The following is a 13,320-nucleotide window of genomic DNA, read 5'->3' on the forward strand; positions in this document are numbered from 1 at the left end:
GACGTCATTGCTCCTTTTTTTGAGTTAGTATCTGCCAAATCAAAATATTTCCGCATTTTTAGAACGATTACATCTCTCATTTTACGTCAGATGATTAATCATATGCTCAGATAAGGAAGACGGAAATATTTTGTAAAATAAATATATTTGTAGCTCACTACTCCTTTACTTTTGCTTTTGCAAATCAATGAAGATTTAAAGCAAACAATTTGAGAATTTAAAAACATGTACGTGACATTAATATTCATCTTACAGACATACGACATCTTTGAGTATGCTTTTCCGTATCTGCCCTTAAATACAAGGAAGATAGGAGGAAGAAAAAATGATATCACCCTTCCCCGATCGGACGTGAAAAGGTATGGGGTCACCTGCCCAACTACGTGGGTTTTCTCCGGGTACTCCTGTTTCCTCCCACACAAAGACCTTCCGCGCGCTAACATACGGGCCAACAAGAGTGATTAATATAAGTTGAATAACTTGTTTCATAATTATTGTAAAATAAATAAAGTTTATATCACCCTTGTTTAGCGGAGATATTGTTCGTTTGATCAAGATATTTCCTGTTCCCGATGGGCTAAATTGGAAGGAGCGCCAAGGATTCACGAATATGTATGTCTCTCCAATTAAGGTTGATATATAGTTCATTATACCAAAATAGAGCAATTTACAGCAATACATGTTGTCAACGACTCACCTTAATACAATAAGCAATACATGATAATGCAGCAACACAGTCAACCATAACAGTTCCAGACGAGAAGGGCTACACTACCACTGAACTCACTCAGAACTCCTGAGCTATAACTTTAACTGGGCTGGTTGTTGTTCCCTGTAGAAGCCTCGAGGGGAACATAAAAACGGGAAATTCGAGCGAGAGAGGTAAAACACGAGGTTTATATACATATAAATGGAAATAAAATAAAATGAAATAAAGCTAATAAAAATGATGCTTCCGTCATCAGGTATAAGCCGAAAGTAATACTCATACTGATTGCGTTGTTGACATAAATTTTGGCAAGCAATCAAAGATACTATGTTAAGAGTAACACAAATAAAACAAAATTTATTAATGAGCGTCGTCATCTACAGAAAGAGTCAAGAGACCCTCCCATGTTTTTTTTTTATAGTAGTAATAGTCACTGGCAACATTTGTTCATACTTTAACTACCAAAGTAAACAGTTGCAGACTCCTTCAATACTTCACTAAAATATAGAGGTAAGTTTATACAAAATCAACAACTTGAAATAAACATTCTCTAAATCTAAACTCCTTTAGATGGTAATGGCTAATATCAGATAGAAAAGTCGTTTTATCAATAAAATGCTAAGATCAATTAAGTACATTTGTAAAAAAGTACGATGATGTGACATTTACTACACAACATCAGTGGTAGATTATTTATATATTACTGTTATTTCTATGGTGCAGTAAACCTTTTTATCGTCTAGACAATAGGACACTGACTGACCAGGCGTTAGTAGAGTCGGTTACCGCTCATCAGCATTTATGGTTAGTTTGACTGATCATATCGAGCAACGCTCACTGACCACAGTACATCTCTCTCTAATGATGCGTACATAAGTAATCTGGTAACAAAAAAAGGGATACCAATAACTATCTATATGTATCGATATGGACAACCTAATACTATATATAGCATCAGACACGATGTTGCACAGCGCAACGAAATGCAAACATGTTCAGGTTGTGTCTATGTCAAGTATATCACACTTTGTTCACTGTTATACAGTTGCAAGTCATAGTAAAAGGTCATAAACAGGACAAGAAAAACGTCATATTGTATTTTTGTCTTCCTAGATAATGCACTGTTTCTTCATGAAATATCTTTGATTGATGAATATTGATGTTACAATGAATCAAATTCTTTATTAAACAACATTTCTATTGTCTATTTACCGTTAACAAATACAGCCTCTTAGTATTCCACGAATCATAAATGTAAGTCCCTTATTTGAATTTAATCGTTGCGTTAATTTTGATATACCAAATAATCTAGATCAAAATAACATTCCCTTTTTTTAGACTGGTATTGTTCCCGTTTGTAAAAGTGTTTTTGAGGACACAATGAAACAGGCACTCCGAGAACCAGAATGTCATTGATAAACAAATGGAACCTCACTATCTCCTGATCATGTCTTATTTTTAGATTTCGATATTCTTATTACTGTTTTATGTGTATATGTTATTTTTTTTTTGAATTATTGCAGTTAATAAACGAAATATATAAACTGTGTTTCGCTGCAAGTGTAACCTCAATGTCAGGTAAACGCCCAAAATATGTTTAGTCATTTTTCAAAGTATGCTTGTAGCACGACACACACTCATGAATAATCAGTTTGGAAATATGTACATTTAGTTCGTAGATTGATTAGAAAGTAAAACTGTGATAACTCATTTAGTAGTGTTTATTGGATAATTCATGCATTAGAAACAACAACATACAACTCGACATTGAAAGTAGCAAAATAGTTATACGGTGGTGATCTGTAAAATTAGAATGCATTTTCATCTTTAACAGGAGCGCAAGTTTTTACAGTGTATTCAGTTACTTAAAATAGTTATCAAAACATTTATACAACAATGTATATCAAATCAAATGTTAACGGCTTTCCTTCACACGCTCTAGAATCAGTGCTAGGTATATGTTAACGAGATAAGGTAAAGATGATCGTTAAGTACACAGACACGCAGGTTGTTGCAACTTTAAAATCTGGTAATAGATTCAGTATGGCAAACATAATTACACTTCACCATACAGCTGTTTCGGCCTTCTATGACTCATCAGTAAAGTAAGGGGTCGAAAAAAGTTTAAAATCCAGTATGTCTAAACTACTGTCAAAATAGAGTTACCACAAATATGAAAAACATAGAATGTATATATACGTTTATGTGTATTTAAATACTGACAATTAGTGGTAATTCTCGAGGTTTGTATGACATAAAATATCATAAAGGTATTTTGATGCATGTTGACTTTGAAGACTTGTTTCATAGTGTATTCAAGTCGGTGACCGTAAAATCTGTATGGTCGTGTTTCTTGACTCCAACACAGACAACTTCATATCTGAATTATTCTGTTTCTTTAGTCCGACCCAGTTAAACAGTAGACCTATGAATACTGTGATTTCTCTAGTTCGACAAAGTTTTAAAGTAAATATATAAATAATTCTGTTTCTTTAGGCCGACCCAGTTAAACAGTAGACCTATGAATACTGTGATTTCTCTAGTTCGACGAAGTTATAAAGTAAATATAAAAATAATTCTGTTTCTTTAGGCCGACCCAGTTAAACAGTAGAACAATGAATACTGTGATTTCTCTAGTTCGACAAAGTTATAAAGTAAATATATAAATAATTCTGTTTCTTTAGTCCGCCACATTTAAACATTAAATATCTAGATAATTATCTTTTATTTAGTCATGTTATATGTATGTATAGATGCATTACAAATGATTAATCAATTAACATTCCTGTAGGTCTAAATATATTTTGACAATGTTTTAAAAATGCCATTGTTTACAGTAATACAGACACCGAAATATAAATGATTCCCTTATGTCTCTTTTTGCAGGCAATGTTTCCACTATATAGAAATCATCTTTGACAATCAAAATAGAACGACAATAACAGAATGCACCATTTTCACAGCACCCTATATGACTTTTGTAATTGCCTAAAGGTTACACTAATACGTTTAGCATTACTATATAAATATATCTGTATGCATTGCGCTGTACAATTAAAGTACAAGTCTGCCTATCGCTCACCTTATTTGGACATGTATTTCAAGCCCAGAAACTCAATTTTTATAACTATAGACGAAAGACTATATATCAATGTTAAACTGCGTTGTGAAGAGGTATGTAGTTGATGTCCACCTGGATGTTATTTTCAAATGATGATTTACAGCCACCTTTGTCATACTGACTATGTGGTCAGACTAGGTTACCACTGACCAGTATATGTGACAAGTGGTCATTAGATGATGCTGTTATGACCGGATTTTATGGCGCCATGACAGCACTAACACGATGTCATTGGTTGTTGTAAACGGTAATGTCCCCTATTCCCGGCGAGGCGTGCCAAATGTTTCATCTTACAAGTAGGATGTCTTAGTTTTATCACGCGAACCATATAATGTTTCTGATTTCTAGGAATGGTTAATTTATGTATGTGTAGAATGTTTATTTTATTTCCTTTTCAATTGCTAGACATATATCATAAAATATGTTTTGTTAAATTGTGCGACGTACTAAGCAGTCTTTGAAAAAAAAATTGAAAAGGTGCACAGCGATTTAGAAATAAGAACATTTGTTTCTGGAAAAAGAGTATTTAAATGTTCTGTGAAGCTTTCAATGCTTGTGTTAATGTGCTGTATTTGCTGTTCCTCCTTTAGCGTTACGTTAAGCATGTGCTCTTGCCGTGACGATAGTTTACACATAAACATCTATAATGTTTAGACAGTCTTGACGGTAAAAAAATAGGTATTCATTATTTATGACTTATATTTGTCCAGACATAAATGTTGGAATTTGCATCCATCTGTAAAATTGCTTTGGTCATATTATTGTTTGGTTACTTTTTTTGTCGGGACTCATGGTGGTCAGTTTCCTCAAGGTGTCGTTTGTTTTTATTTAAGGAGATAAGAATAGCCATTGTTTCAAGTTGACAGAAGGCCAATGTGATTATGGATGAAATTCTCAAGTCATAAATCACAGAAATAAACGATAAATGTACCATAGTTCTTTAGCATACTGTAAAAAGTGTAGTTAGGATCTGTAATTGTATCAACTCGACGACTAAAGTATGACTGGAACTTCACGACAATGGCTAACGACTGAAGATTTAAAGCACCGGACATATTGAATTTAGCCTGTAAACAGGAGGATCATACAGCATATCGAGCAACATGATACGTCAACATTATACAACACAAGAACATCATTTATCAATTAAAATTGCGAACGCATACAGACATGTATAACACCAAGATATACATTTGTAAACATTTTTACATTTGCTTCGGTATGATGTAATCGAACGTTTATTAGCGTACCTATATTTCTGAACTAGAGCGACAAGTTTACACGCAGCCCGAGTCACCTCAACGTTTCTGATAACAAGCAGGAATACAGTGTTTGTAATTTTGAACATTGTATTTAACTTATAGATTCCAAATTTGCTTGAAATGCGTGTAAACATGATTACCACTAAAAAGTACCTCTATGTAAATACCCTAGTTTCCTTTGCTATCTTGCATAGTCACTATCGCTATACCGGGATGAAAATTTAAAAAACGCCGTTCAATCCAAATATTTACATTTTTACTTTAGAACAATTGTTTAATTTTATTCATTTGATCTTAAAAAAATCGTTTATTTATTGCGTTTTGTAAATGCATCTCCCTTTTAACGACATTGGCGGAACAGTGCTGTTTAAATAAAATTGGCGCCAATAACTAACCTTAGTCATTTGAGCGTTTGAGCAATTGACGCAGGGGCATTCTCCATGTTATCCGAAGCGAAGCGACAAGACTCTCATTGAACAAGGTTAATATATGACTTCATAAGTAAACCACGTGTTACGTCACGAGAGATTTTGCTCTCATACTCAAATGAAATATACATTTCTGCTTGTAATGTTCATTAAGTGGGTTGCAGAGCAAATGCAAATATAGATAGATGGTAGCACTACAACAAAGTGATGTTGGGTTCTCGCTCATAATATAAAAAGAAAATACCAATTACGTCATATCATATCTTTCTAGTTACATGTAGACTATTTTTTAAAGATTTTCTTTAAAACGTGATTCCAAACTCCTTTCACAGAAATGCCCCGGGTTGAATGATGTTAACAAAAGATTTTAATACAAATCGCACCGTAGCGTCCACGACACATTTTAGCCCATGACTCTTCGAGTATAAATAATAAAGACCTACATTTTATATGTTAGCTACATATCGTTCCAGTTTTCATACAAGCAAAGAAGACGAGTAAGTCCATTTTTTGTAAATTTCAACCTCAAATAATTCTCTGTCAATTGTAATAGGCGACTCGTTTGTACTGTCAACGAAACCTTCAGTTGTAAGACAATCAATGTCAATCAGCAGAAATGGACAGTTTAATAACGTTAAATGCCAGGTAGTCCTGGTATGTGGTCATAGTTAAAATACATGCTATTTATGTTTTATATAAAAAAAAATCTAACCACAGCAAAAAGACAATATTGTCGGAGTAACTCTGGTAACAGGTATATAAGTACAATTATGTTCAATTACGCCAACGCTTCGAGGAGATATTGGTTAATAAGATAGCAAAAAGTATTACACAAATAATAAATCGAAAATTTCGTACACAAATAACGCATATATATTTGTCAATGCTGCGATGAAAATTTATCTAGAAGGTTTTTAATTATGTACACTGCAACAACGGAGAAAAAAACAAAATATTCTATTGTTTAGCTTTTATATGAACGGACAGCCAATTTATACTTCTAAATATCATTCCAATAGCCATCACCATGATATGTCATCATCATCAACAAGATAACAACTTATTTACAATAATATGTTGATAAGCCAGACAGATGTCAGTATTTTAAATTTTAACCAGCGTGACACGCAGTGGATTCAATGTTATAAACTTACCTAGAATGAACCAAATACATGTAGTAACGTCGCCGACATTGTTGATGAAGACACACAGACTTCAGTCAAACGTTGATAAATATGTATAATTCCTCTCTCTTGTATTATGTTGATGATGTCATTTTAGTATGGCACCGTGTATGCTATTGGTTGGATATCGAAAGATTAATCAACGATCCGTCTCCACCAGAACGGTCATCCTTTGTGCAAAAACCGGCTGGTCTTCCAACACGTCATTGGAGTTTTTTTCAAAATATGTTCTAAACACAATCTTCGTGCAATTCTTCAAATGAGTTACAGCGTCTTTTCATTCCACTTCGTCACCCCATGTGGACAAATCTGAAAGCAAACATTATACAACAGAAAGTGAAAGATCGCAAAATACTTAAGGTGGCTCGACACATCGTCATCAGCGTCCATTTTCGTGACGTACTTCCGGAAAAAGTACAGCTGGGACTCTATTATCTTGATCGAAATGTACATGTACACCGTGTCGTCATTTCCGTATTGCGTATCGAGCATTCAATATCGTAGTGCAAATTATAGTAACACCTGGGCCGTTTTCGTGTAAACGGTCAAACCGATCGGACCACTGTTGTTCGTTTATTAAATAAGGTCGGACCTAGTAATCTGATGCTGCTTTCAGGCGAGCCTTGAGAAAGCCTTGCAAGGCCTGCATACACATTTGCAGGTCCGCCAGGATTTATACCCTAAATTGTTACATTTATAAACGGTCAAAACCGGTTGCTCCGCATAAACGAACAGGCCCCTGGTAAACAATAGTACACGTGCGTGCCGATGATATGTCAACACCCGATATCGAGATTTTACCGGGAAATGTATAATCACACGTACTTCAGGAATAAAGCTTTCCAATTCATAGACATAAACAGACTCACGGGAAGACAGTGACATGAGACCAGACGACCTCAAGAAGGTCATATAGGAAACACATGGAATGCGGACGTACCAACCTCACATGTGCATATCACGTGTTTACACGAGTTCATAAGCTCGAGGTCGTTACGATTTTCGCTGTTGAGGGAGTTTCGCTCTGTCGATTAAATCGTGTTTACAAATGTAGTCTACTTACTCTGTGAAAATAATGTTTTGTAAAATATCAAGATACCTATGAAATGCATGTGTGAGTGCACGTGAGAACGGCATACCATGCGATAGCCTCTGGTCACATATGTACCTGACATGTAATTATAAATATACCGTGAGTTAGCGGACTGTGGAATGATGTCCAAAGTGTACATGACTGAGGGTAATTTGGTTCCATTAAAGAACAATAAATTGATAATTTTGATATCATATTTTTGATTTATTTCCATCATTTTTGTTATATGTAAACAGAGACAACTGTCATTGTGTAAATGTCACCCCTCTGCAAAAAGTTCCGATTTTTTTCAAGGAAGATAACTCTTACCCGGATCGAAGTGATTGTAAAATGTAAAATAAAATAATTATAAAGCCATTGTGTATATTTTGTTCAATTTCCCATTCTGTATGTATAGATCTTTGTGTCCTGTTTGCTTTTAGCTTGTAGATACTCACTTTTATCCGTACAAATTCAATAAAAAACACTTTGTGTAACATGTGTTACATATTTTGCGATAAATAAAATATTTGTAGGGTTAATTAGAAATGCTTCTTTTCATTTTATCATTGTTGTTATTGTTCTGAACAATGCCACACACAAAATAAAACCGGAAAATATTTTATTTGACGAATATTCATTTTTTTGGTATTTTTTCCAAAAAAGTCCCGAAACTATCGGAATGTTTAGATTTTCATAAAATTAACTCGACATAGTTGCATAACCATTATATGAAAGTTTCAACGAATTTGGCTGGTTAATTGCGAAAGTGTGGAGCCACCTTAAGGAAAGACATAATGAATGACCATATATAAGAGGCTAACTAACAAAAATTCTGGAAGGATACATGTAAGCGTGTCTTGTATCATATATCACATATGTCGTGTTGTTTTATGAAGGTCACGTCATCACTCAGCTGGATTATGATGATAAAAAAGTAGGATCCTCTCGTAGAATATACTGCTTAACAGAACAGACGCTGCAGTATAGAACCGATTCCTCTGTGAAAGTTAAACATTAAACATTAAGAGTGTGCAAACATGCTGCTCTAGAGTTGGCAAAATATACTATAGTTCTTGACCAAAACAATAGGATCCAGGTTCTCTAATAGAGATGAAATGCTACAGCATGTCATTCTTAGATACATATTAATCGGTTTCGATCATCAATTGTTAAAAGATTACAGCTTACTTTCGTTATGCCACTATCTCACAATGCTGCAGGTGTTATAATGGTTAAATCTGTGTGTTTAACATATAATCCAGCTTGTCAAAACAACGTTGTTACCTAAAACAATTAGACGAACGGTTAAAACAAATGTGCACATATTTAATGAAAACAAAATTTATTATCTAAACTGCGATGGAAGGTAAAAGTAATGTCGGAGATGATGTATGACCCATGATGCCCCATACAAAAGGACGGTCCCAGGCAGTTTGCACTAGACTACCTCCCGCCGCACTAGCTGACTAGACGTTTGGAGTGGCCAGAGCGTTATTTCAGAGTCTGTTCCTCGTAATATTAAAATGAAAGAGATAACAGTTTTGCTGTTTGTGTTGGGTAAGTTACAATGTGATTATTAAATTTTATATTACATGGAACTTAAAGGTTTGCAAATGTTTTAAAGGAACGCTATTTTTTAAATTTTCATATTGCTTGGAATGTTTTGAAAACCACTGTCAAAATAGTATACGTTAAATATTGTTGACTTAGTTCAAACTATTCAACTGACGAGGTTCTTCATAGTTTTAAAATATGTTTTATTACAAGAAAATATTATTTACAGCAAAGGAAACTTGCAAGATTGCAAACAGTTGCTTTTTGTAAGGTTTTATAGTTTGTGTACGTTAAAAATGGTCTCTAACATGAAGAACCATTTTTGGAGGATCATGTGTAAAAATATCTTGTATGATTGTATGGAATGGTTTTTTCTTTGAACACCTTAATATTGAACAGTTATACACATTTTCAGTGTTAAATTGAAAAGAGTGATCGCAGAAATCGCCTGAAGTAAAATAATTGAATTTTGTTTCCATATTTAAACATTTGTTACTTTTCTATGTCCTTCTTGCAACAACTGTTACTAAATAATTTCCTTCGTTTTACAATTGTAACTTGACCATTTTTATAGATTAACAATTGTGATCCGCCGTAATGTCCAGAGCGTTCGACAGCGGGTTCGACTCCTGGAGTCGCTGGAAACTTTTTTCGGAGATCTGAGAACGGTCTTAAGAAAGTGATTGCATACATTATTGTATATTGAGAGGCACGCTGGCAAATTTAGTGCGTTGTGTTGATATGAATGAAAATGTTCATGACTTTGGACTTTAAAATGTTTCGTTATACGTGAAAAAGGGTCTGGACAGTGTCCAATCGAAATTTTCACTCGTTATGGTGTGTTATCGGTCTCTTCTGGGACGGCCTGGACCTCCATCTTATAAATCCCGGATGTTTGCTTAGAAGTGTGATATTCCTGTACAGAATGCATTATTACTGATTCCTGCTATTTACAAAGGTCCTTAGTCTTTATCTGATATATCATGTGTAAATATAAAATAAAGACTGTAACTCATGCGTGAAAGGCCATGGTTGAGGCACAAATGAAGTACTGACTTAACGAATCTTTCCTAATACAATCACATGCATGTTGTTTTTGGTACAGCATCTTAATTATACTTTGACGCAGATTATGAGTCCTTCTAATAATACATAAGTTAAAAAAGTGTTTACATACGTGTTTGCCCATTGTTTTTAACCATCTCTGGTAAAAAAATAGTACGGAAAAGGAAGTCATGATGCAGCAAAATATGTTGTGATTATCACCGCTATTACATGACTATGTCCCGTACCGACCGTAACATTTCATGCAACAAAGATGAATTAACAACCAAGTGTTGCCACGCATATAATACGCCAGATTTGGAAGCTTTTTTCATTTGTTAAAAAAACGTTACAAACAATGTTTTAATTGATATTAATAGAATTGGGAGCACAAAAGGGTATAAGGTGACAGTATCAAAAATGGATCTCCAAAACATCATTTTATCTAGTCATTGAAACTTCAGAGGATGAATTATATTCGTTGTATCAAGAAGAATATCGACGTGTATTCTTACTAACTGACGTCACCAATTAGTATTTCCAGTTTTTTCAAATGTCAGCATTTACAGCATTGTGTTAGCAGTTTAGCATGAATTGATTAACTTTTTGGAACTCGTGTAAATTCAAGTATTTCAATTGACTGATTTCATTCCAACAATCCGAAACAGAATGCATTGTCCTCGCACGCGCCATTTTTATAAATAGCGTCAACAAAAACCTTGATTCTGAGTATAAAATACGTCCTCTGATGTTATTTTAATTAGCTTAGAAATAAATCATATTTAAAAACAAGGATGCTTCGCTATGTATTCCAGGGATACATCACTGTTATATTTAAATTGTTGACACATTTGCTGTTTAAAACATTTTTTGCGATGCGATAATTATTTTGTATTGCATCCGAATATTGACTAAGCTCTGTGTAAAGTAATTTACATAACTTTGTGTGGTGCATCCACACGTACGACCATGTATGATGTAGTGCAATGTTTAAAACTAGCAAAAACATGGCAACATTTCACTGACTCGTAAAATTCGGAGAGAAAATAGAAGTAAATTGAAAATTAGTACTTTCATGTGAGTAAATTCTGAAGTTTTAAATCGTAAGCACGTTTTTATTCTATTGTCAGTTGAAACTGTAAAACCTTTGACCCTCTAAAAATAACAAACTATACAATATATGGAAAGGGCATGGCATGACAAATCATTAAAAGTTAAAAATACACTACATGTACCGCAAAGAAAAGATTGATATAGATATGTGACACTTTCGTCGTTCTGTTTTTGCTAATCCGTCATAAATCCACAAATAAAACTGCCGGGTTAACTGCCGAACAATTTGGGAGGAAGTAACAAACCATTAGAACCGCCCTATGTCGTCCTTGTTTGGCATTTGTGATCCCATTAGTCATTTGTATCTTACAAACAAAATTATCGTCGTTCTCTTAAGTGATGACCATCATTCATCGTCGCCGCTTCGGACAATACACACGAGATTACAACGTTTGTTTTGTAGCTACACTATAACCATTAAGATGTCGAGGTGGTACGGAGTCGGTCATCATCATAGCAAACACGACAGTGTTGTCAAGGTGTATCCGCTAAATAGACATGTATACCTACTAATTAAATGTTGGTTTGATTACCTGTTCTTCGTTGAAATTAAATGGTACTGATGAAATGAACAATTTAGCAAATCGGCATCAATTTAATATAGACAGATATAGTCTGTACTAGTAGTAATAACCTTATTAATAACTGTTATGTTGGAGAAAGCTTCCTTGACCAACCGGTTAGATACCATTGTCCAATCTACTGTTCTTTTAATATTTCAAAGCCAGTGCAGCAGGTGTTTAAGCGAAACGTTTGGCTTTTAGACCTAGGAAATTACGATTTATTTAGGGAAAAACTCAGCTCAGTTAACTGGAATTTATTGAGTGATTTTGATGATATTAATGATGCTGTCAAAAAGTTCTTAGATATTTTACTTACTATTGCTAAATCTTGTATTCCGAATAAAAAAATAACCATCAGATCTAATGAACCCCCTTGGCTATCAAACGAAATAAGGAGATTAATTCGTAAACGTAAGCGCGCTCATAAAAAAGCCAAGCGTACCCTTACTGAAGCTCACTGGGCAAAGTTTCGTCGACTTCGTAACAAATGTGTTAACACAATCAAGCACGCCAAATTAACATATTTTTCTAATTTATGTAGCGAACTTCGCAAACCTTCCAACATTAGTGCTAAACAATGGTGGAAAACTGTAAAGCAACTATTACCTAACTCTGGTAAATTTTGTATACCACCATTGCTTCTTAACAATAGCACTGTCTCAGATGACTTTGAGAAAGCTTGCTTATTTAATGACTTCTTTTGTGCCCAGTCTACAGTTGATGATTCCAATGTAAATCTCCCTAACATTAACGACGAATGTAATAATTCCTTATCTGATATTAACATCACAGCTAATGATGTCAGAGATGCTATTCTTACCACTGACTGTTCTAAGGCCATTGGTCCTGACCTGGTAAATCCTCGTCTTCTTAAAGAATCAGTAAATATCATATGTGTCCCCTTAAGAAATCTCTTTAACAGGTCAATTAGATCTGGTTTATTCCCATCTGAATGGAAGCTTGCTAACGTCACCCCTGTGCATAAAAAAGATAACAAGTCTATATTAACGAATTACAGACCTATATCACTGCTATCGATCGTTGGTAAATTAATGGAAAAATGTGTCTTCAAATATGTCTACAATTTCTTGCACACTCACTCCCTCCTATCCCCCCATCAATCTGGGTTTAGGCACGGTGACTCACCATCAAATCAACTTCTTGCGATCATTCATGATATATATTTAGCCTTAGACAATGGTAAGGAAATACGTATGGTCTTCTGTGATATTAGCAAAGCTTTCGATCGAGTTTGGCATAAAGGCCT

Source organism: Mizuhopecten yessoensis, unplaced genomic scaffold, assembly GCF_002113885.1.
Source record: "Mizuhopecten yessoensis strain PY_sf001 unplaced genomic scaffold, ASM211388v2 scaffold9963, whole genome shotgun sequence".
Classification (NCBI taxonomy): domain Eukaryota; kingdom Metazoa; phylum Mollusca; class Bivalvia; order Pectinida; family Pectinidae; genus Mizuhopecten; species Mizuhopecten yessoensis.